Source organism: Ranitomeya variabilis, chromosome 2 (genome assembly GCF_051348905.1).
Source record: "Ranitomeya variabilis isolate aRanVar5 chromosome 2, aRanVar5.hap1, whole genome shotgun sequence".
NCBI lineage: Eukaryota > Metazoa > Chordata > Amphibia > Anura > Dendrobatidae > Ranitomeya > Ranitomeya variabilis.
In genome coordinates this window covers 386,362,833-386,388,112 of record NC_135233.1, presented here as the reverse complement: position 1 = coordinate 386,388,112, position 25,280 = coordinate 386,362,833, and the positions used below count along the sequence as shown (strand labels likewise).

General features: G+C 46.6%; 1 protein-coding gene across 5 annotated transcripts in view; it reads right to left on the bottom strand.

The window, feature by feature from the left end:
- LOC143806208 (uncharacterized) overlaps positions 1–1,709 on the bottom strand; it is a 50,679-nt gene extending 48,970 nt beyond the window's left edge. The window contains exon 1 of one of the 5 annotated variants that reach the window (XM_077286337.1): positions 1,341–1,709. The gene's annotated coding sequence lies outside the window, so the exon portion shown is untranslated. The remainder of the gene's footprint in view (positions 1–1,340) is intronic. The other 4 variants (XM_077286338.1, XM_077286339.1, XM_077286336.1 and 1 more) reach the window with 4 other exon arrangements.
- Positions 1,710–25,280: the final 23,571 nt, after the last annotated feature.

Here is a 25,280-nt window from a genome sequence, read left to right as displayed (position 1 = left end):
CCCGCAGCGTATACTGACCGTGTGCACAGACCCCAAGAGAATGCAGAGCACCAGGAACAGCGCGTGTCAGTCATAACAGGGCAAACAGCTCTACACACACTATACCGGGGGGCCGCTCTACACACCACACACACACACTATACCGGGGAGGCGCTCTACACCACACACACTATACCGGGGGGCCGCTCTACACACCACACACACACACTATACCGGGGAGGCGCTCTACACCACACACACTATACCGGGGGGCCGCTCTACACCACACACACACACACACTATACCGGGGGGCCGCTCTACACCACACACACTATACAGAAGGGCCGCTCTACACCACACACACTATACAGAAGGGCCGCTCTACACCACACACACTATACCGGGGGGCCGCTCTACAACACACACACACTATACCGGGGGGCCGCTCTACAACACACACACACTATACCGGGGGGCTGCTCTACAACACACACACACTATACCGGGGGGCCGCTCTACAACACACACACACACACTATACCGGGGGGCCGCTCTACAACACACACACACTATACCGGGGGGCCGCTCTACAACACACACACACTATACCGGGGGGCCGCTCTACAACACACACACACTATACCGGGGGGCCGCTCTACAACACACACACACTATACCGGGGGGCCGCTCTACAACACACACACACTATACCGGGGGGCCGCTCTACAACACACACACACTATACCGGGGGGCCGCTCTACAACACACACACACTATACCGGGGGGCCGCTCTACAACACACACACACTATACCGGGGGGCCGCTCTACAACACACACACACTATACCGGGGGGCCGCTCTACAACACACACACACTATACCGGGGGGCCGCTCTACAACACACACACACTATACCGGGGGGCCGCTCTACAACTCACACTATACCGGGGGGCCGCTCTACAACACACACACACTATACCGGGGGGCCGCTCTACAACACACACACTATACCGGGGGGCCGCTCTACAACACACACACTATACCGGGGGGCCGCTCTACAACACACACACTATACCGGGGGGCCGCTCTACACCACACACACTATACCGGGGGGCCGCTCTACACCACACACACTATACCGGGGGGCCGCTCTACAACACACACACACTATACCGGGGGGCCGCTCTACAACACACACACTATACCGGGGGGCCGCTCTACAACACACACACTATACCGGGGGGCCGCTCTACAACACACACACACCCACCCCTGTACGCTGGAGATAGCGGGTCACTACATCGCCGGGTGTCGGTAGGGTATGACCACGCCCACCATATAAGTGATGAACACATCTGACCTGTGCACGTCCAGGTCCGCACCCGCCCACCTCCTGTCTGCATTGGCGCCGCACTCTCAGGTAAAAGCCACAGCGCGGAGCAGCCGGCAGTCACCCGCGGCAGCCATTTCTTCTCAGCGTTACGTGGGGTTGTGGCAAACACATCTGGTAAGCGACAGGCTGTACGTGTGACACTGCGGCCAGGAGGATTATGGGAAGGCGAGTACTCGTTTGCTTCTTTCTAAGCAAGAAACGTCCAGTGATGAACTGCATTTCCCAGAAGGCATCGCGGGAAGGTCAGCTGATGGAAATCAGCAAATGAGAATGCCAGAGCGATGATTTTCGTCAGCGCCTCAGAGTTTAGAGACGGAGTGACAGGGCAGTGTGAGCGGGGAGCACTAGAGGAACGGGCAGAAATCAGGGGCGTGAAATATTTTAATGTGTGAAAAACTAAACATTGCTCTAAAATCTAAATATGATGAGGTAGCCGGCTGCCGAATGGGGTTTTATTTTTTAGTATTAACCCTTTCACGCCGCAGCCCTTTTTCGTTTTTGTGTTTCTGTTTTTCGCTCCGCTTCTTCCCAGCGCTATAACTTTTTTATTTGTCGGTCAATACGGCCATGTGAGGGCTTGTTTTTTGCGGGACATGTACTTTTGAAAGACACCATTGGTTTTACCAAATCTTGTACTTGAAAATAAGGAAAAAAATTCCAAGTGCAGTGAAATTGCAAAAAAAAGTGTAATCTCAGTTTTTACCATGTTCACTAAATGCTAAAACGCACCTGCAGTTATGGCTCTCCAGGTCTTTATGAGTTCATAGACACCAAACATGTCTAGGTTCAGTGAAAAAATATCATACTTTTGACATCAGTGCACGTCTGATTTTTTTCATCGGACTGAGTCGGATCTGATTATTGGATCGCACCATTTATGTCTGTGGAAAACATCAGGCCGCGCGCTGATGACATCTGAGTGTGATCCAATTTTCAGGGACTAACAGAATGGAGAAGGTGGAGAGTTTTAAAAAAAACTTTTTATTCTCCACATCGAAGAAAATCAGATCCCACTGACCAGTCGGATGAGAGAAAATAGTGTCTTGTTGCCCTAGACTGATGTCATAGCGAGCGCACACATCACCTTCTCTCTGCTGGGGATTTGTTAGGCTACTTTCACACTAGCCTCGGGAACAACCCGTCGCTGTGCGTCAGGCCGACGTTCCCGACGCTAGCGTGGTCTCCGCCGCACAACGGGGGCAGCGGATGCATTTTTCCCACGCATCCGCTGCCCCATTGTGAGGTGCGGGGAGGTGGGGGCGGAGTTCCGGCCGCGCATGCGCGGTCGGAAAAAGCGGACCGTCGGGAGCAAAAAACGTTACATGTAACGTTTTTTTCTCCCGACGGTCCGCTACCACACGCCCAAGCGTCGCAAAACGGACGCGACGTTTGGCAATGTGTCGCAAATGCGTCGCTAATGTTAGTCTATGACGAAAAAACGTATCCAGCAAGAACTTTTGCTGGATGCGTATTTTCGGCAAAACGACGCATTTGCGACGTATTGCAGTTAACGCTAGTGTGAAAGTAGCCTTACTGACAGGTTCTCCGCCAGGAGGGAGGACAGAATACGATGTAAAGATTGGTAACAGTCACATAAGGTAACAAAACGTTTAATGCAATAATAATCTACAGAAGAAACAGCAAATTCAGATGTACAGTTGGGAAACAGGACGTACAGGGGAAAATCAATCACTGACCACAGGGGGCAGCGCAGACCAACAGAAGTGCAGAGTGCAGAGGAGGAACCGCGGCCACAGGGGCACTCGATCCTCTTCCAAATAAGTCAGGGCACAATGTCAGCCCATCTTTTCAGGAGGGAGAGAGGGTGCTGCCATTACTCAGTGGTGCTGCAAACATGAGAATGAAAACTGGCATGTGGTTTCACCACAATTTGGTTGTTTGCTACTGGCTGCGTGAACTTGAACCTAAGGCCGGGATCACACATGCGAGAAATACGGCTGAGTCTCACATGTTAATACCTGTCATTGCCACCGTCACTCAGGAGCTGAGCATGCGTCCTCACTGCAATACATGCAGCCGCACGCTCCGCTCCTGAGTGACGGCGGCAATGACGGGTATTAACATGCGAGACTCGGCCGTATTTCTCGCATGTGTGATCGCGGCCTAAACATCAGTTTCACCTGTAATCCGTGCAGCCATCAGACATTTACCTGCAAAATGGTGTGGTCGCTAACAATTAGTAATGAGCGATTGTGCTAGGATAAGGTGTTATCTGAGCATGCCCGAATGCTAATAGAGTATCTTCTGAGTGCTCTAATACCATGAGTACCTGCGGCTGCATGTATTGAGCCTGATCGACAGCCACAACACATGCATGGGCTGCCTGTTTATAAACTAGTGATGAGCGAGTATACTCATTGCTCGGGTTTTCCAGAGCACGCTCGGGGGATCTTCGAGTATTTGTTAGTGTTCGGAGATTTAGTTTTGATTGCCGCAGCTGAATGTTTTACAGCTACTAGCCAGCCTGAATACATGTGGAGATTCCCTAGCAACCAGGCAACCCCTACATGTACTCAGTCTGGCTAGTAGCTGTAAATCGTTCATCTGAGGTGAGGAAAATGAAATTTCCGAGCAGTCACAAATACTCTGAGACCACCCGAGCGTGCTCAGAAAAACCCGAGTAACTAGTATACTCGCTCATCACTATTGATAACACCTTACTCCAGCATGATCGCTCGTCACTATTAACAATCAGTCTATTAGAAAATTTGCTTTCTTATTTTTCTGTTTCTTGTTGTGAAAATGAAAAATTTGGGGCTAATTTTTTCTGTCTCCATGGATCAATGTTATACAATTCTGAAAAGAACCTGTGACCTTAACATGCTCAGTACACCACAGATGATTTCCTTGAGGGATGTAATTTTTATTATGGGGGTCACTTATTGGGAGTTTCTGCTGTTCTGGCACTCTGTGGGCTGTTCAGAGGTGACATGGCATCCACCATTTATTCTAGCCAGATTTGTACTCCAAAAATCAAATTGCGCTCCTTCCCTTGCGAGCCCCGCTGTATCTAAACAGAGGTAAACCGCCTCGTTCGGGAGAAATTAGATAAATTGTGGGGTCCATGTTATCCTGTTATCTCTTACAAAAATAAAATATTTGAGGCTAAATCAACCGATGAATGGAAAAAAATATTTTTTTATTTCACCTTCTGTTTATTCCTATGAAGCACCTGAAGGCCACAAAGAACACAACATAAAAAATATTTATTGAAATTAAAGTTATTGAAAGTCCTTAGAAAAACAAACAAGAACATTGAGATTAATATATTACAGGTTAGGCCACATTCAGAAGCCAAAATAGAGCCACAATGTGAGCGAAAATCCCAGATATATGGGTATAAATACTGCGCTAATAAGGTTTTACCACAAACTGCCAATCTGATTGTTAATAGTTGAAAAAAAGAGAGCAAGAAGCCGCACCAACAGCTGGTTTATGTCACCTGCACACACTTATTCAATGTCCTCATAATGCGTAAATGCCCATGCAGATATCGGGTGCTCTCCATGAAAAAATCCAAACGTGAAGTACAACAGTCTATTAGAAAATGCGAGCAAGATTCAAGACCCCTGGAAGCGCGGCAGCACGAAACGGCCGTCGTCTTGTGGAATCACATTTGTTCCCTGATCCTTCCTGCCTTTTGACTACATGTCATAATAAAGAAGTGGATTTTAGCGGATGGTGAGTGCTCACATTTGCAGAGCCCTTGAAGTGCCAGAAAAGCAGAAACCCACCCAAAGTCATCCCATTTGTCATACCCCTTAATGAACCATGGGGTGTAGTGAGCGTTTTGACACCAAATGTGTTTCACCAAATTTTATATTACTGAGCCCTGAGAATTAAAAAAATAAAAAATTCCCACTAAAATGTTTTAGCTCCAAGTTTTTTTCATTTTCACAAAGGAGGAGAATATGGAGCTCACAATATTTTAGGCAATGTGTCTCCTGAACGCGGCAATACCCCATATGTGGTAAGAAAGCACAGTAACGGCACATGACATGGCTCAGAAGGGAAGCGTGCTATTCCACTTTGGGAGCCTCTAAGGTGCTAGAAAAGCAGAAAACCCTTCAAAGTGGTTTCCATTTTTGAAATTACACCCTTAAGGGTTCTTTCACACATCCTGATATTTCCGGTATTGGAAAAACCAGTATCGGTGATCAGGGCCGTATTTGCCACTAGGCACTTGAGGGCACGTGCCTAGGGCGGGGACAATGCAGGGGGCAGCACCTGAGCAAGGTTCGTTGTTTTTGGGTTTTTTTATAAGTCCTGGGTCACCTCCTGACCGACCGCCCAATCCCCTGCCCCCTGCCGCCCCGGCCGCCCGCCTCCCACCCACCCTCCTCGAAGACGATACTCACCCTGCTCCAGCGATGTCTCGGCGTCTGGAGCTCGTCCTGAATGAGCGATCACGTGGTACCGCTCATTAAGGTCATGAATATGCACATATTCATGACCTCAATGAGCGGTATCACCTGACCGCTCAAGCAGGAAGAAGGTGCTGCGCCGGGAGTCGGGACAGAGCCAGAGGGATGTCGCCACGGCCGCGCGGTGAGGGACAGGTGAGTATGAAGGACGGGGGGATGGGGGGATGAAGGAGGACATAAGCCGGTGCGCCATGCAAGATGGGAGCAGGCGCGGGGGGGTGGAGAGATAAGCCATGCATACAGGGGGGATATGAGCCATGCATACAGGGGGGATATGAGCCATGCATACAGGGGGGGATATGAGCCATGCATACAGGGGGGGATATGAGCCATGCATACGGGGGGGATATGAGCCATGCATACAGGGAGGGGGGGAATATGAGCCATGCATTCAGGGAGGGAATATGAGCCATATATACAGGGGGGATATGAGCCATGCATACAGGGGGGGAATATGAGCCATGCATACAGGAGGGGGAATATGAGCCATGCATACAGGAGGGGGAATATGAGCCATGCATTCAGGAGGGGGAATATGAGCCATGCGTACAGGGGGGGATATGAGCCATGCATACAGGAGGGGGAATATGAGCCATGCATACAGGGAGGGAATATGAGCCATGCATACAGGGGGGTGGGATATGAGCCATGCATACAGGGGGGATATGAGCCATGCATACAGGAGGGGGGAATATGAGCCATGCATACAGGAGGGGGAATATGAGCCTTGCATACAGGGGGGGATATGAGCCATGCATACAGGGGGGGAATATGAGCCATGCATACAGGGGGGGATATGAGCCATGCATACAGGGGGGAATATGAGCCATGCATACAGGAGGGGGAATATGAGCCATGCATACAGGGGGGGATATGAGCCATGCATACAGGTGGGGAATATGAGCCATGCATACAGGAGGGGGAATATGAGCCATGCTTACAGGGGAGGATATGAGCCATGCATACAGGGGGGATATGAGCCATGCATACAGGGGGGGAATATGAGCCATGCATTCAGGGGGGGAATATGAGCCATGCATACAGGGGGGGAATATGAGCCATGCATTCAGGGGGGGGATATGAGCCATGCATATAGGATGGGAGGGAGATGATCCATGCATACAGGAGGGGGGATATGAGCCATGCATATGGGATGGGGGGGATATGAGCCATGCATACAGGAGGGGGGGTCACTATACAGTATTGAGCATCATGTGGGATCATTATACAGTATGGAGCATCATGTGTGGCCAATGGCCATTATACAGTATGGAGCATCATGTGTGGCCGTTATACAGTATGAAGCACTGTGTGGCCATTATACAGTATGGAGCACTGTGTGGCCATTATACATTATGGAGCATCATGTGTGGCCATTATACACTATGGAGCATCATGTGTGGCCATTATTCAGTATTGAGCATCATGTGTGGCCATTATACAGTATGGAGAACTGTGTGGCCATTATACAGTATGGAGCATCATGTGTGGTGGCCGTTATACAGTATTGAGCATCATGTGTGGCCATTATACAGTATGGAGCACTGTGTGGCCATATTTTTTTTGTTTATAAATATTTTATATAAAACAGTGTGGATATGGGTGTGACTAGTTGTGAAATGGGTGTGGTCAGAGGCGTGGCCTACAATTTGCCACGGCGCACTACGTGCGCCGCAAACTTTATACCTCGTTCCCTTCAAAAGTTGGGAGGTATGGTAACGCATTTGCCAGATCACGGCAAATGCCGAAAATCCCATAGGGAATGAATGAGGTCGAACGTAGTGTTGCCGTAAGTGATCCGTTACGCGGCAGATGCAGAAAAACTGCCGGATCTGCTGCAAAAGGTGACTTTTACATCAGCGATTCTTGCCAAAGTCACTGCCGATAGTGTCATACTCACCAAAGGGAGAGGCAGCACTAAAAGTGCCTAGGGCAGCAGAAGCTCTAAATACGGCCCTATCGGTGATATCCATGTATGTGTGTTTAATATGTTTGACAACTGTTCGCTCTGTTCCCCGGTGCTGAAGACAGCGCACATCATTGTCCCCTGCTCGCCTTGCGATCAGCGCTAGCAGGGGACAATGTTGAGAGTTGTATTCAACTGTTAAAGGGAACCTGTCAGCAGGATTGTGCACAGTAACCTACAGACAGTGTTAGGTCGGCGCCGTTATACTGATTACACTGATACCTGGTGATGAAATCCGTCTTGTGGTTGTTGTGTAATCTTTGTTTGCAGTTTTGGGTTAATGACCAGCTCGTGCGCCGGGACGGCCAGTGGGGGGGTCTTCATGTGGTGCGCTGCTTAGGTATTTATAATGCAGACTGCTGACAGGCCAATGATCCCCAGCCGTGGCACCTGCGCTGCAGCATAATCGCATGTTGTGTGTCCTAGTAATAACTGTTCTTGATGTTATTAGTAGTAAGGGGGAGGGATGTCTCGTCAAAAAGATATCTAACAGGTGCCCCCTCCACTATCAAATTGATATCAAAGTGTTATCAAATTGTATCAAATTGATATTAAACTGAATGAAATAGATATCGTGCGACTATTGTAGTGAATTAAAGTGTATTAAATAGATATCCTATGACTATCATAGTATATTCAGTGGCGTAGGAAGGGGGGTGCGGGGGGGGCGGGCCGCCCCGGGCGGCACAATGCGGGGGGGCGGCACAATGTGGGGGTGAGTCAGTGGCGTATCTAGGGGGGAGCAGCCGGCAGGGGGGCGCAGTCGGGCCGCCTAAAGCGGCGGTCCGCAGTGTCTCCCCCGGCGGCTGCATTCTGCCACCCCCCCCCCCCCGCACTGGGAGTCAGCTGTTCTCTGTGCCGACTGTCAAGCTGACAGCCGGCACAGAGAAGCTGCGGCGCGCCGGCTCCCTCCCAGTGTTCAATTGTACTCGTATCTGAGATGCGAGTACAATTGAAGCTCTGACTGCCGGGTCAGAGCGACACCAGCAGCGTGATCAGGTCATGTGATCACGCTGCTGACGTCACTCACCTGCGCGGCAGAGCAGGAGACACAGTGCGGTGGTAAGTGCTCCAGTGGAGCTGAAGACACCGAAGGTGCAGGGGGGGATTTACTGTAAGTGGGAATGGGGGGGCATACATTGTGGGGGGGGGGATTTACTGTGAGTGGATGGGGGGCATATATTGTGGGGGGAGGATTTACTGTGAGTGGATGGGGGGCATATATTGTGGGGGGAGGATTTACTGTGAGTGGATGGGGGGCATATATTGTGGGGGGGGGATTTACTGTGAGTGGGGATGGGGGCATATATTGTGGGGGGGATTTACTGTGAGTGGGGATGGGGGCATATATTGTGGGGGGGATTTACTGTGAGGGGATGGGGGGCATATATTGTGGGGGGGATTTACTGTGAGTGGGGATGGGGGCATATATTGTGGGGGGGATTTAATGTGAGTGGGGATGGGGGGATATATTGTGGGGGGGATTTACTGTGACTGGGGGGGATTTAATGTGAGTGGGGATAGTGGGATATATTATTGGATTGGGGATTTACTGTGAGTGGAGATGGGGGGATTTATTGTGGGGGGAGATTTAATGTGAGTGGAGATGGGGGATTGAATGTGTGTGGGGGGAGATTTGTCATGGGAATGGGGGGATTTAATGTGTGGGGGAGATCTGAGGACACAAAATGAAGAGCAAAGGGGGAGATGAGGGGCATATATGAGGAAACAGTATGGGGGATGGGTGCAGACAGCTTGGGGTCAAACGGGGGAATGTATGCAGACACAGTATGAGTAGCGATGTGAAAAACGTATGTGGACAGAGTACGGGGAGTGAGGGTGTTGGGATGTGTGCATGCGTAGCATGGAGGGACAGTGTAAGGGCACAGCAAGGAGGGGACAGTATACCAAGGAGGGGGAGTGTGATGAGAGAGTACAGTATAAATACTGGGCCCTATAGGGGGGACACAGTGTGAGAGGACAGTGTGAAGAGGGGGCCGGTATAGAAAGGAGAGGTCAGTGTGAAGAGCATGTACCATAAGAGGGACAGTGTGGGGGTCATATTTTGTGCAGACAATATAGTGAGGGGAAATTTTTAATTCAGGAGCATTATAATGACACTTGTATCTTTAAGGGCATCATGTGGAGATTTTCTGCAAAAGAACAGAGAAGATGGAAGTCTGCAGAGACGGCTGTGGATGAGAAAACTCATCATGGGGTCTGGATAAGATGAAGAAAAGGAGAACGACTCCAGAGACGACGCCATCTATCAGGTACCTGGATGTAAATGTTATTTGTGATACTGACTAACTCTCATGTTTTTATTTATGTTAGGAGCATTAAAGGGGATGTCCTGGTTTGTGATGAGTCTGCAGTCATTCTTTGTGACTGCAGACTTCTGAGTTCTCACAGTGCGCCCTGCACACTGTCAGGATTCTCTGGTGCTGGCGATTTACATACATGCGGCCACGTGCTGACTAGACATGTGTGGCCTCACTCTATGAAAATGAACTGAGCGAGGCCGGGCACGTCTAGTCGGAATGTGGTCAGAAGTATACAAATCGCATGCTTGTGCTGACATGACTGTCCACCGGCCAGGGAGAATCCTAAAAGTGTGCAGTGCATTAGTTGTGAGAATTCAGAAGCTGCGATGTCAGGATTCAGCTCTGCAGGTTCCAGTCGTCGACACATGGACACGTCACTCATATGCGATTTTCATACTCATGGTCCTGTAACAACGAGCTTCTCTTCTGCTTCTCTCAGTTTTTCACTGAACATTGGGAGCTTAAGGGCGAGGAGCTCGTCTTGGGGGGGGGGGGGGGGGGGGCGCCAAACTCGGGAACAGCCCCGGGCGGCAAAAGCTCTAGCTACGCCCCTGAGTATATTAAATTGGTAACTGACACAAATTCCAGTAATCAAAGTGAAACAAAGTGTGATTTGTAACGTTAATCAGAATTGTTTCAATGTGCCTATTATTTTAAAGAGACAAAAAATATATAGGTTTTTGACACAGCTATTATTTATATAGGCTCTATTATGTATAGTGCCGTTATTATGCATTGTCTTTTATTGACAATTTGATATGCTAAACAGTTTGATATGCTCCACACTGTATACCATCCCAGCCGTATCAACCCAATTTCAATATTGATCTAGCCGTTAGAGAGTATATGGCCCTAGCCCATATATCTGGTAAACATAAGTCTGATTGCGCTCTAGCTATTGATCGAGAAGAATTTATAGACGGTTTCACATTCTTTGCATTTGATTTATCAGCCGATCAAGAACCTGGTGGCCACTTCTCTCTCATTAAAACAGGTAACCTGAGGGCGGCAGTACGGTTTGCTCTCCCTACGTCACACACTTTAAATATGGTGGTGTATGCCCTGAACTCATCTATTCTAAAAATTAATAGCCGTCGTGAAGTCTTGTATAATTTCTACTGATGATGGATTCCATGCAAATTACAAGACTGATGAAGACCGATTCTTATACAGAACGAATATTTTCTGGGGTGTTTCCGTGTGATTTGCTTCAAGAAGAGGAGATAAGAGGGGAGTAGAGAAGGAGATCTTGTGAGGATCGGAGGTTGCGTGCAGGTAAGTACCGGGAGACGAGGTCACAGATGTATGGAGGAGACAGGTTGTGGATGGCTTTGTATGTCTTGGTTAGGGTTTTGTACTGGAGTCTCTGGGTAATGGGGAGCCAGTGAAGGGATTGACAGAGGGGAGAGGCCGGGGAATAGCGGGGGGGACAGGTGGATTAGTCGGGCAGCAGAGTTTAGAATAGATTAGAGGGGTGCGAGAGTGTTAGAGGGGAGGCCACAGAGCAGGAGGTTGCAGTAGTCGAGGCGGGAGATGATGAGGGCATGGACTAGGGTTTTTGCAGATTCTTGGTTTAGGAATGTACGGATCCGTGAAATATTTTTGAGTTGAAGGTGGCAGGAAGTGGAGAGGGCTTGGATATGTGGTTTGAATGAGAGATCAGTGTCAAGGATTACCCCGAGGCAGCGAGCTTGTGGGACTGGGGAGAGTGGGCAGCCGTTCACTGTAATGGATAGGTTCTTTGGGGGGTCGCGTGAGATGGGGGAAAGATGATGAATTCTATTTTGTCCATGTTAAGTTTTAGAAATTTAGTAGAGAAGAAGGATGAAATAGCGGACAGACATTGAGGGATTCTGGTTAGTAGGGAAGGGATATCTGGTCCATAGAGGTAGATTTGTGTGTCATCAGCATAGAGGTGATACTGAAAGCCATGTGATTCTATGAGCTTTCCCAGGCTAAAGGTGTAAATGGAGAAGAGCATGGGCCCTAGGACTGAACCTTGTGGGACTCCAACAGACAGGGGGCAAGGTGAGGAGGTGGTATGCGAGTGGGAGACGCTGAATGTCCGGTCTGTTAGGTATGATGAGATCCAGGATAGGGCCAAGTCTGTGATGCCAAGGGATGAGAGGGTCTGTAATAATAGGGAATGGTCCACTGTGTCAAAGGCAGAGGACAGGTCCAGGAGGAGGAGGATAGAGTAGTGTCGCTTGCTCTTGGTGGTTAATAGGTCATTGGTGACCTTAGTTAGGGCAGTTTCAGTGGAGTGGTGTGGCCGGAAGCCAGATTGTAAGCGGTCGAAGAGGGAGCAGGAAGAGAGATGGGGGGGGGGCAGTTCAAGATGGGCATGTTGTTCCAGTAGTTTTGAGGCATAAGGGAGAAGTGATATAGGGCGATAGCTAAATACAGAGGATGGGTCAAGAGAGGGCTTTTTGAGGATAGGTGTGATTGAGGCATGTTTAAAGCTTAAGGGGAAAACACCAGTTGTTAGTGATAGGTTGAAGAGATGGGTTAGGGTTTGAATGAAGACTGTGGTGAGGTTTGGGATGAAGTGGGATGGGATCGGGTCAAGTGCACAAGTGGTGATATGCGATCTTGAGAGTAGAGTGGAGAGTCAATCTTCTGTAATGGTGGAGAAGTTGGTTTTGGAGGTAGAGGGCTGGGAAGTTGGGAGGAAGGGCTCTGGGGGTTGTCAACCAAAACTCTCTGATGTTATCAATCTTCTGCTTGAAAAATGAGTGGGGAGGGAGGAGGTGCTGGGGGACGGAGGAGAGAATTGAAGGTGTTGAATAACTGTTTAGGGTTGTGAGACAGGGAGGATATGAGAGATTAGAAGTGGGTTGTTTAGCTGTGGCGAGTGAGACCTTGAAAGTAGTGAGTGACTGTTTGAATGCGATGAAGTGCTCGTTGGAGTGGGATCTTTTTCATCTCCGCTCAGCAGCCCTGGAAGCTCGCCTTAGTTCTTTGGTCAGGCTGGTGTGCCAGCCATGTCAGTGGAGAGGAAATGAAGTAGCCAGGTGGTGAAGTGGTCAAAGAAGGTGGTGGCTGGTCCTGGGGGGGCGGTAAATGGCAGCTAGATGGAGGGGGAGTAGATGCGCACAGAGTGCACCTCAAAGGAAGGGAGGGTAATAGAAGGTGCGGGGTCTGGAAGAAAGAATTGCAACTTTGAAACTCTTCAAAGAGAATGAAGACTTCCTAGACAGAACAGAAGCATCTCTACTGGTCACAGAAGGTGAAAAAAGTGTCAGAGAACCTCCAAAAGCAGATGAGTGGAAGCATGTGACCAAAAGAAGAAAGAAGACCATGGAGAAATCACCAACCACACAACTGAAGAACCGATATCAAATCTTTGTAGAGGTTGAAGATGGCACACCTAAGGATGAAGCACTACCAGCAAGCAAAAAAGAAAAGGGTACACAGCAACAAGTGACAGCAAAAAGTACAGCCAAGAAGCAACAAAGAGTGGTGGTGGTGGGAGACTCACTACTGAGAGGCACAGAAGCAGCCATCTGCAGACCGGACATAACCGCAAGAGAAGTATGCTGCCTTCCAGGTGCGATGATCAAGGATGTGACTGATAGGATACCAAAGCTCTTCAGCTCCAAGGACGTCCACCCATTTCTTCTGATACATGTTGGCACCAATGACACCGCAAGGAAGGACCTACCGACAATCTGCAAGGACTTTGAAGAGTTGGGGAAGAAAGTAAAGGAACTGGATGCACAGGTAGTTTTTTCTTCTATCCTTCCAGTAGATGGGCATGGCACCAGGAGATGGAACAGGATCCTTGATGCAAACAACTGGCTAAGACGATGGTGCAGACAACAAGGATTCGGATTCCTGGACCACGGTGTGAATTACTTGTACGATGGACTCCTCGCCAGAGACGGACTACACCTCAACAAACCTGGGAAACACACATTCGCCAGAAGACTCGCTACACTCATCAGGAGGGCGTTAAACTAGAAGAAGAGGGGACGGGAAGAAAAACATTAGACTCGAACAAAGAAGACCCAGGAAAACATACTCAGAAGGGAGGTAAGAACATTTCTAAAACAATCCACAGCGAGGAGATTGGAACAAAACAAAATCCTCTAAACTGCATGCTCGCAAATGCCAGAAGCCTGACAAACAAGATGGAAGAACTAGAAGCAGAAATATCTACAGGTAACTTTGACATAGTGGGAATAACCGAGACATGGTTAGATGAAAGCTATGACTGGGCAGTTAACTTACAGGGTTACAGTCTGTTTAGAAAGGATCGTAAAAATCGGAGAGGAGGAGGGGTTTGTCTCTATGTAAAGTCTTGTCTAAAGTCCACTTTAAGGGAGGATATTAGCGAAGGTAATGAGGATGTCGAGTCCATATGGGTCGAAATTCATGGAGGGAAAAATGGTAACAAAATTCTCATTGGGGTCTGTTACAAACCCCCAAATATAACAGAAATCATGGAAAGTCTACTTCTAAAGCAGATAGATGAAGCTGCAACCCATAATGAGGTCCTGGTTATGGGGGACTTTAACTACCCGGATATTAACTGGGAAACAGAAACCTGTGAAACCCATAAAGGCAACAGGTTTCTGCTAATAACCAAGAAAAATTATCTTTCACAATTGGTGCAGAATCCAACCAGAGGAGCAGCACTTTTAGACCTAATACTATCTAATAGACCTGACAGAATAACAAATCTGCAGGTGGTCGGGCATCTAGGAAATAGCGACCACAATATTGTACAGTTTCACCTGTCTTTCACTAGGGGGACTTGTCAGGGAGTCACAAAAACACTGAACTTTAGGAAGGCAAAGTTTGACCAGCTTAGAGATGCCCTTAATCTGGTAGACTGGGACAATATCCTCAGAAATAAGAATACAGATAATAAATGGAAAATGTTTAAGAACATCCTAAATAGGCACTGTAAGCGGTTTATACCTTGTGGGAATAAAAGGACTAGAAATAGGAAAAACCCAATGTGGCTAAACAAAGAAGTAAGACAGGCAATTAACAGTAAAAAGAAAGCATTTGCACTACTAAAGCAGGATGGCACCATTGAAGCTCTAAAAAACTATAGGGAGAAAAATACTTTATCTAAAAAACTAATTAAAGCTGCCAAAAAGGAAACAGAGAAGCACATTGCTAAGGAGAGTAAAACTAATCCCAAACTGTTCTTCAACTACATCAATAGTAAAAGAATAAAAACTGAAAATGTAGGCCCCTTAAAAAATAGTGAGGAAAGAATGGTTGTAGATGACGAGGAAAAGGCTAACATATTAAACACCTTCTTCTCCACGGTATTCACGATGGAAAATGAAATGCTAGGTGAAATCCCAAGAAACAATGAAAACCCTATATTAAGGGTCACCAATCTAACCCAAGAAGAGGTGCGAAACCGGCTAAATAAGATTAAAATAGATAAATCTCCGGGTCCGGATGGCATACACTCACGAGTACTAAGAGAACTAAGTAATGTAATAGATAAACCATTATTTCTTATTTTTAGGGACTCTATAGCGACGGGGTCTGTTCCGCAGGACTGGCGCATAGCAAATGTGGTGCCAATATTCAAAAAGGGCTCTAAAAGTGAACCTGGAAATTATAGGCCAGTAAGTCTAACCTCTACTGTTGGTAAAATATTTGAAGGGTTTCTGAAGGATGTTATTCTGGATTATCTCAATGAGAATAACTGTTTAACTCCATATCAGCATGGGTTTATGAGAAATCGCTCATGTCAAACCAATCTAATCAGTTTTTATGAAGAGGTAAGCTATAGGCTGGACCACGGTGAGTCATTGGACGTGGTATATCTCGATTTTTCCAAAGCGTTTGATACCGTGCCGCACAAGAGGTTGGTACACAAAATGAGAATGCTTGGTCTGGGGGAAAATGTGTGTAAATGGGTTAGTAACTGGCTTAGTGATAGAAAGCAGAGGGTGGTTATAAATGGTATAGTCTCTAACTGGGTCGCTGTGACCAGTGGGGTACCGCAGGGGTCGGTATTGGGACCTGTTCTCTTCAACATATTCATTAATGATCTGGTAGAAGGTTTACACAGTAAAATATTGATATTTGCAGATGATACAAAACTATGTAAAGCAGTTAATACAAGAGAAGATAGTATTCTGCTACAGATGGATCTGGATAAGTTGGAAACTTGGGCTGAAAGGTGGCAGATGAGGTTTAACAATGATAAATGTAAGGTTATACACATGGGAAGAAGGAATCAATATCACCATTACACACTGAACGGGAAACCACTGGGTAAATCTGACAGGGAGAAGGACTTGGGGATCCTAGTTAATGATAAACTTACCTGGAGCAGCCAGTGCCAAGCAGCAGCTGCCAAGGCAAACAGGATCATGGGGTGCATTAAAAGAGGTCTGGATACACATGATGAGAGCATTATACTGCCTCTGTACAAATCCCTAGTTAGACCGCACATGGAGTACTGTGTCCAGTTTTGGGCACCGGTGCTCAGGAAGGATATAATGGAACTAGAGAGAGTACAAAGGAGGGCAACAAAGTTAATAAAGGGGATGGGAGAACTACAATACCCAGATAGATTAGCGAAATTAGGATTATTTAGTCTAGAAAAAAGACGACTGAGGGGCGATCTAATAACCATGTATAAGTATATAAGGGGACAATACAAATATCTCGCTGAGGATCTGTTTATACCAAGGAAGGTGACGGGCACAAGGGGGCATTCTTTGCGTCTGGAGGAGAGAAGGTTTTTCCACCAACATAGAAGAGGATTCTTTACTGTTAGGGCAGTGAGAATCTGGAATTGCTTGCCTGAGGAGGTGGTGATGGCGAACTCAGTCGAGGGGTTCAAGAGAGGCCTGGATGTCTTCCTGGAGCAGAACAATATTGTATCATACAATTATTAGGTTCTGTAGAAGGATGTAGATCAGGGGATTTATTATGATGGAATATAGGAATATAGGCTGAACTGGATGGACAAATGTCTTTTTTCGGCCTTACTAACTATGTTACTATGTTACTATGTTAAGGTGGCAGTGGGATTGGAGTGAAACTAGCAGTTATCTGACAGGAGAAAACCAACTCATCCACCATGTTTGCTGCTGGGGCGGGGTGTGTGAGAAAGGTGGAAGCCGCCATACGAAAGTGCAGCAGGAGAGGCTGTGTCAGAAGGGGTGAGCCAGGCTTCAGTGATGGCGAGGAAGAAAAGTTTGGTAGTAACAAAAAGATTATGGATGTAGGAAAGCTTGTTGCAGACAGAGCGAGCGTTCCACAGAGCTCCTGTTAGTGGGACTGGGGAAACGGGGGCTGGGCGAATGGGTATAAGGTTAGAGAGGTTACGGAAATTTGTGATAGAGCATGGATGGGAGGTAGAAGTGACTGTGGGGATGTGGTGAGGAGGACCAGGATTTGGAGAAATATCACCAGCAGTGAGAAGGAGCAGAGAAAGTGTTAGCAGGAAAGGGCATGAGGTGGCTGTCTGTGTTTGGAGACAGAGGATTGTATGTTGAGGAACAGTTCAGAGGAGGAGGTGAGATGGATGGGGAGGATTGAAGAAGAGATGAACAGTTCCTTACAAGGAGTAGGGATTAGGGGAGTTAGCAGAAAGTGAAGGATTATAGGGGTGAGGGTGAAAACAATCAGAAACATTGTTTATAGTGACTGGCCAGTTACCTTCAGTTCCCATCTGGTTCAATTCTGGAATTAATTCTGATCTTCACACTTGTATGATACACTTATAGGATACACACTGCAGACTAAAGTCTTGGCAGACTTGAGCTATGCAATATATATGCTACAAAGTGCATTCAGGTGTGAAGCAGAGAGGAGTGGTCTCTGTTCGTCTTGGTCAGAGAATTAAGAGTGGACCAGATGCATATAATAAAGCCAGAGTAAACAAGGTCATAAATAACACTGGGGTAATGCAGGGGTTAGTTGAAAGACATATCATGTGAATGTTAGGAGCAGAGGCAAGTCTGTGTGAAAAGTTGGGTGACCTACCAGGTGGGGATTATATGCTCTTCATATAGACAAAGCAGGAAAGCTGGATGGATGAGCATACCGAAGCGGGTACCCCAGCTGCAGGAGGTGCAGGACGGTGAGGCATGAAGGCCGCATGATGAACCTGCAAGTACAGAAGCGCCCCACCACAAGCTCGGCCTCGCTGCTCGCAGCACTGGGGTCGCACGATATCTATTTCATTTCCTTTAATACAGTGCGATAGACACACGATATCTATTTAATTCACTTTAATATCAATTTGATACAATTTATTATCAATTTGATAGTGGGTGGGGCACCTGTCAGATTTCTTTTTGACGAGACTTCCCTTCCCTTTACTACTGTTATTGACCAAGTACGAAAAAAAATCAATTTGAAAATGGCGCCCGCCGTGTCTGCGCTGTAGCAGCTATCGGTGTGTATAGTGATCTGATAGCTGTTACTGCGCAGGTGGCACCATCTTGCCGGAGAAGAAAAAAAATTTCCTCCTCCAAGATAGAGAATAGAATATGTATGTATGTATATAGCAGCCACATAGTATATAGCACAGGCCAAGTAGTATATAGGAGCCATGTAGTATATAGCAGATAAATACTACGTGGCCTGTGCTATATACTATGTGGCTGCTATATACATACATACATACATATTGTAGAATACCCGCTGCGTTAATACAGGCCACGCAGTATATAACAGTGGCCACGCAGTATATAACACAGCCCACGTAGTATATAGCAGCCACGCAGTATAATATAGCACAGCCCCCGCAGTATATAACACTGGCCACGTAATATGGCCACGTAATATATAGCATAGCCAACGCAGTATATAGCAGCCACGCAGTATATAGCACAGCCCCCGCAGTATATAACACTGGCCACGTAATATATAGCACAGCCCACGCAGTATATAGCAGTCACGCAGTATATAGCACAGCCCCCACAGTATATAACACTGGCCACGTAATATATAGCAGAGCCCATGCAGTATATAGCAGCCACTCAGTATATAGCACAGCCCCTGCAGTATATAACACTGGCCACATAATATATAGCACAGCCCCCGCAGTATATAACACTGGCCACGTAATATATAGCACAACCCTCGCAGTATATAGCAGCCACGCAGTATATAGCACAGCCCCCGCAGTATATAACACTGGCCACGTAATATATAGCACAGCCCACGCAGTACATAGCAGCCACACAGTATATAGCACAGCCCACGCAGTATATAATACTGGCCACGTAATGTATAACAGCCCACGCAGTATATAGCAGCCATGCAGTATATAACATAGCCACGTTAGTATATAGCACAGGGATGTAGTATATAACAGAGCCCACGCAGTATGTAACACAGCCCACGTAGTATATATAGCAATGTGGGCACTATATGCGTGGTTAAAAAAGACTTAAAATAAAAAATAAACATACTCACCTTCCGAAGGCCCCTTGAAGTCCTGGCGCCGGTGTGCGGTGCACGCGGCAGCTTCCGGTCCCAGGGTTGGTATGCGCGCAGGACCTGTGGTGACGTCGCGGTCACATGACTGTGACGTCATGGAAGGTCCTTCTCGCATAGCATCCTTGGCACCGGAACCTGCCACTTTCACTGGCGAGGACGGCGCGATGTCGGAGGGTGAGTATAACCTTTTTTTTTTATTATTCTTATTTGTAACATTAGATCTGTTTACTATTGATGCTGCATATGCAGCATCAATAGTAAAAAGTTGGTCACACATGGTTAATAGCTGCGTAACCGGAGTGCGTTATAAAACGCTCCGGTAACGCTGGCATTAACCCTCTGTGAGGGCTGACTGGAGGGGAGTATGGAGCGGGCACTGACTGCGGGGAGGAAAGAGCGGCCATTTTGCCGCCGGACTGTGTCCGTCGCTGATTGGTCGTGGCATTGGTCGTGGGCGTTTTGCCACGACCAATCAGCGACTTGGATTTCCATGACAGACAGAGGCCGTGACCAATGAATATCCGCAACAGACAGAAAGAAAGAAAGACAGAAGGACAGACGGAAGTGACCCTTAGACAATTATATAGTAGACATTGGACTATCTCTTGTTTTTTCTTTGTTTTTTTGTCTATTTTTACCAATTTGTCCTGAATATTGTCCATTGGTACACATGTGGCTCCCCTTTGCCCAGAGACTCCAGTACAAAACCCTAACCATGACGTACAAAGCCATCCACAACCTGTCTCCTCCATACATCTGTGACCTCGTCTCCCGGTACTTACCTACATGCAACCTCTGATCCTCACAAGATCTCCTTCTCTACTCCCCTCTTATCTCCTCTTCCCACAATCGTATACAAGATTTCTCTCGCGTATCACCCCTACTCTGGAACCCTCTACCACAAGACATCAGACTCTCGCCTACCATCGAAACCTTCAAAAAGAGCCTGAAGACCCACCTCTTCCGACAAGCCTACAACCTGCAGTAACCACCGATCGACCAAACCGCTGCATGACCAGCTCTATCCTCACCTACTGTATTCTCACCCATCCCTTGTAGATTGTGAGCCTTCGCGGGCAGGGTCCTCTCTCCTCCTGTACCAGTTATGACTTGTATTGTTTAAGATTATTGTACTTGTTTTTATTATGTATACCCCTCCTTACATGTAAAGCTCCATGGAATAAATGGCGCTATAACAATAAATAATAATAATAATAATGTGGCGGTGATGGTATACTTTTCATGTGATGTTCTTTTACAGCCATATGCTTTATGTGTACCGTGCCTTTGAGTCATTTTGATTATGAATACCTAAGCAGAGCACCACATAAAGAACCCCCCCTCCAGGCCCGCACTGCAGCACGAGTATATCATAAACTGAAAATAAAGATTAAACAACAAGCACAAAATGGATTTCATCAACCCAATGTATCATTTTAATCAGTAGAACGGCGCGGACCTGACACTGTCTGTAGGTTACTGTGCACAATCCTGCTGACAGGTTCCCTTTAATGAGTGCAGGTGGTGACTGATGGGAGTATTCATTAACCCCCACCTGCGCTATAAATAAATTAAAAAAAACATGGACTACTCCTGCATTTTTGATAACCATACAGGCAAAACTGACAACTGCAGGCGGCAAACCTCATTTGTCAGCTTTAGTATGACTGGTTACCAAGAATAAAAGGGTCCCCACGCTGTATTTTTTAATTATTTAAATAATAATTTAAAAAAATGGCATGGGATCCCACCCATTTTTGACAACCAGCTAAACTAAAAAAACATCTGGGTGCTGGTATTCTCAGACTGGTAAGGAGCCATGGATATTGGTCCACCAGCCTACAAAAAGCACCTCACAGCCAGCCTAGAAAAGGCACATCTGTTAGATGCGCCAATTTTCTTCCCATTTGCCCTGTGGAGTTCATATTTTGGGGTTGATGTCACCTTTGTATTGTCCGGTGACATCAAGCCCACAGCTTAGTAATGGAGAAGCATCTATACACACCTACAGTATCCATTACTAATCCTATAGTTACATGGTAAATAAACACACAGAATAAAGTATTTTATTTGAAATAAAACAAAACACACTTTTTCCTTTTTTATTTTAAAATAACAAACATAGTTATACTCACCTAATGCCCATTCCATTGAATCCCTCATCTCCTGTAATAAGACAAAAATAAAAAACAACCATATCCCTCACCTGTCCGTCGTTCTGTTCCATGCCGTAATCCATGTCTATGGATAAACAGTTTTCAACCTGGACGGTGCCAAGATGCGACCGTCCAGGCTGAGAACCACTGAGGAATGAACAACTATGAGCGCAGCATCAGTGGCTAGCAGTGACATCATCAAGCTTACCGCGCATTCCCAGCCGGGCCCCAGAACTGCTGAGACCTCAGCACTGTGACAAAAAGTCAGTGAGTTCACCGCAGTTCAGCTCAGTAAGTTCACCGCAGTTCAGCTCAGTGAGTTCACCGCAGTTCGGTGACAAAGGGCAACTGAGCTTCCTTGAAATGCGTTGGTTTCATTTTTTTGGCTTTTCCAGGCATCCGTACCTTGTGAGGTCACACGCCCTCACAGTGCCGCGGTCCATCTTGTATTCTGGTATCCAGGGATGCCACCGAACAAAGCGCCCTGGCTCTACACGCACGGCGTCTCTCGTGCCTCCGGATCTTGCTATTCCACTGACAGCCTGTGACAGTATCCTCCTCTAGGGTCTTCAGATCTATGGACTCACGGACACAGCCATCCATTCTATGGCATCCGTTAACCTAGGATCTTCAGACAAGACTCTTCTAAAGCTATACTGGCATTAACTGTTATATCGCTATCAACATGCCGCACCACCAAGGAAGGGGGAAATCCTCATCTATATTAAAAGTATTTGATTGATATCTGTAAACTTTTTCTCATCAAATCATAGTTAAAAATGGAAAGACTGATCCTATTTGCTCCAAGGCTTTCCTTTCTTTCGCTAGGTATATTATTGTTACATTGTTATCATTATTAGCATATGTTTGATAACAAACAACACGAAAAAACATCTATTCATTGTATCCAATACTTCATATATTGAAGACCATCACGTTTTATACAGTACAGACCAAAAGTTTGGACACACCTTCTCATTTAAAGATTTTTCTGTATTTTCATGACTGTGAAAATTGTACATTCACACTGAAGGCATCAAAACTATGAATTAACACATGTGGAATTATATATATAACAAAAAAGTGTGAAACAACTCAAAATATGTCTTATATTCTAGGCTCTTCAATGTAGCCACCTTTTGCTTTGATGACTACTTTGCACACTCTTGGCATTCTCTTGATGCAGTGTGAATGTACAATTTTCATAGTCATGAAAATGCAGAAAAATATTGAAATGAGAAGGTGTGTCCAAACTTTTGGTCTGTACTGTATGTTGTTTCATTCTTTATTAAGAGCCGTTTATGTTGAGTGTTTTTAGCACAGCAGAAAATTTTTATATACTCTCTAGTTTTTTTGACAGACTTCACACAGGTCTGTTTATCTGCTTCGCTACTTTTCTTATATACTCGCAATCTTTTTTTTCTAGTGTATACTTAATTCCTTTATATTCCTTTGCACCCTGTAAATCGATATGTGGCTTTTCCAGCTGCAGCAGTTCCACACATATGGATAGAGGTAACTACAACTTTGGCACACTTCAAGACTCGGAAGGGAGAACAGTCCATTTTGCTTTGTGAGCGGGGCCGTATTTGCCACTAGGCACTTGAGGGCACGTGCCTAGGGCGGGGACAATGCAGGGGGTGGCACCTGAGCAAGGTTTGTTGTTTGTTTTTTTTTATTGTTATAAGTCGTGGGTCACCTCCCTGGCCGTTATAAAGTATGGAGCATCATGTGTGGCCGTTATACAGTATGGAGCATCATGTGTGGCCAATGGCCATTATACAGTATGGAGCATCATGTGTGGCCATTATACAGTATGGAGCATCATGTGTGGCCTGTTGTGAATTCCGTTCTCGGACTCCCTCCTGTGGTCATGAATGGTACTTTGGTTAGTTCTGCTCTTGGGCTCCCTCTGGTGGCTTCGAGCGGAACTGCTGGTCACTAGGTTGACTTTATCAGCTGCTCTCGTTATGTTGCTATGCTGCTTCCCTATTTAACTCCACTCAGATCGTTACCTGATGCCAGCTGTCAATGTATCAGAATTGGTTCAGATCTCTCTTGGACTTCTCTGAGGACCTGTCTACTCCAGCAGAAGCTAAGTCCCTGCTAGTTCATTTGTTGTTACTGCTGCCTGAATATATTTCTTAGCTCTGCTAAATTCTAGTCCAGCTTGCTATCATGATGTTTCCTTGCTAGCTGGAAGCTCTGGGGTGCAGTGTTGCACCTCCACACCGTGAGTCGGTGCGGGGGTCTTTTTGCATACTCTGCGTGGTTTTGTAGTTTTTTATGCTGACCGCATAGTATTCTTTTCTATCCTCTGACTATTTAGTAAGTCTGGCCTCCTATGCTAAAACCTGTTTCATTCCTGTGTTTGTGACTTTCCTCTTAACTCACAGTCAATATATGTGGGGGGCTGCCTTTATCTTTGGGGAATTTCTCTGAGGCAAGGTTAGGCTTCTATTTCTATCTTTAGGGGTAGTTAGCTCTTAGGCTGTGAAGAGGCGTCTAGGGAGAGTTAGGTACGCTCCACGGCTATTTCTAGTGCGTGCGATAGGAGTAGAGTTTGCGGTCAGCAGAGTTCCCACTTCCCAGAGCTAGTTCCGTTTTTTGAGTTTACTCATCAGGTCATTCCAAGTGCTCCTAACCACCAGGTCCATAACAGTGGCCATTATACAGTATTGAGCATCATGTGGGATCATTATACAGTATGGAGAACTGTGTGTGGCCGTTATACAGTATGGAGCACTATGTGTGGCCATTATACAGTATGGAGCACTGTGTGGCCATTATACAGTATGGAGCACTGTGTGGCCATTATACAGTATGGAGCACTGTGTGGCCATTATACATTATGGAGCATCATGTGTGGCCATTATACAGTATGCAGAACTGTGTGTGGCCGTTATACAGTATTGAGCATCATGTGTGGTGGCCGTTATACAGTATTGAGCATCATGTGTGGCCATTATACAGTATGGAGCACTGTGTGGCTATATTTTTTTGTTTATAATTATTGTATATAAAACAGTGTGATCAGCAGTGCTAAATGGCTGTGGTTTGGACATGGATATGGGTGTGACTAGTTGTGAAATGGGTGTGGTCAGAGGCGTGGCCTAAAATTTGCCGTGGCGCACTACGCGCGTCGCAAACTTTATACTTCCTTACCTTCTTCAAAAGTTGGGAGGTATGGTACCGCATTTGCCAGATCATGGCAAGTGCCGCAAATCCCATAGGGAATGAATGAGGCCGAACGCAGTGTTGCCGTAAGTGATCAGTTACGCAGCACATGCAGAAAAACTGCCGGATCTGCTGCAAAAGGCGACTTTCACAGCAGCGATTCTTGCCAAAGTCACTGCCGATAGTGTCATACTCACCAAAGGGGGAGGCAGCACTAAAAGTGCCTAGGGCAGCAGAAACTCTAAATACGGCCCTGTTTGTGAGCGTGGATTTTGTTGGAAATTTTGGGTATCCTTGTCACTTTTCCAGTGTCTTTGTGCCATCAGTACTGTGGAACCTTTTTTTTTTTTAATGGACAGATGACAGACCTGTTTGAGGATTTGTTTTTTGCAGGATGAGTA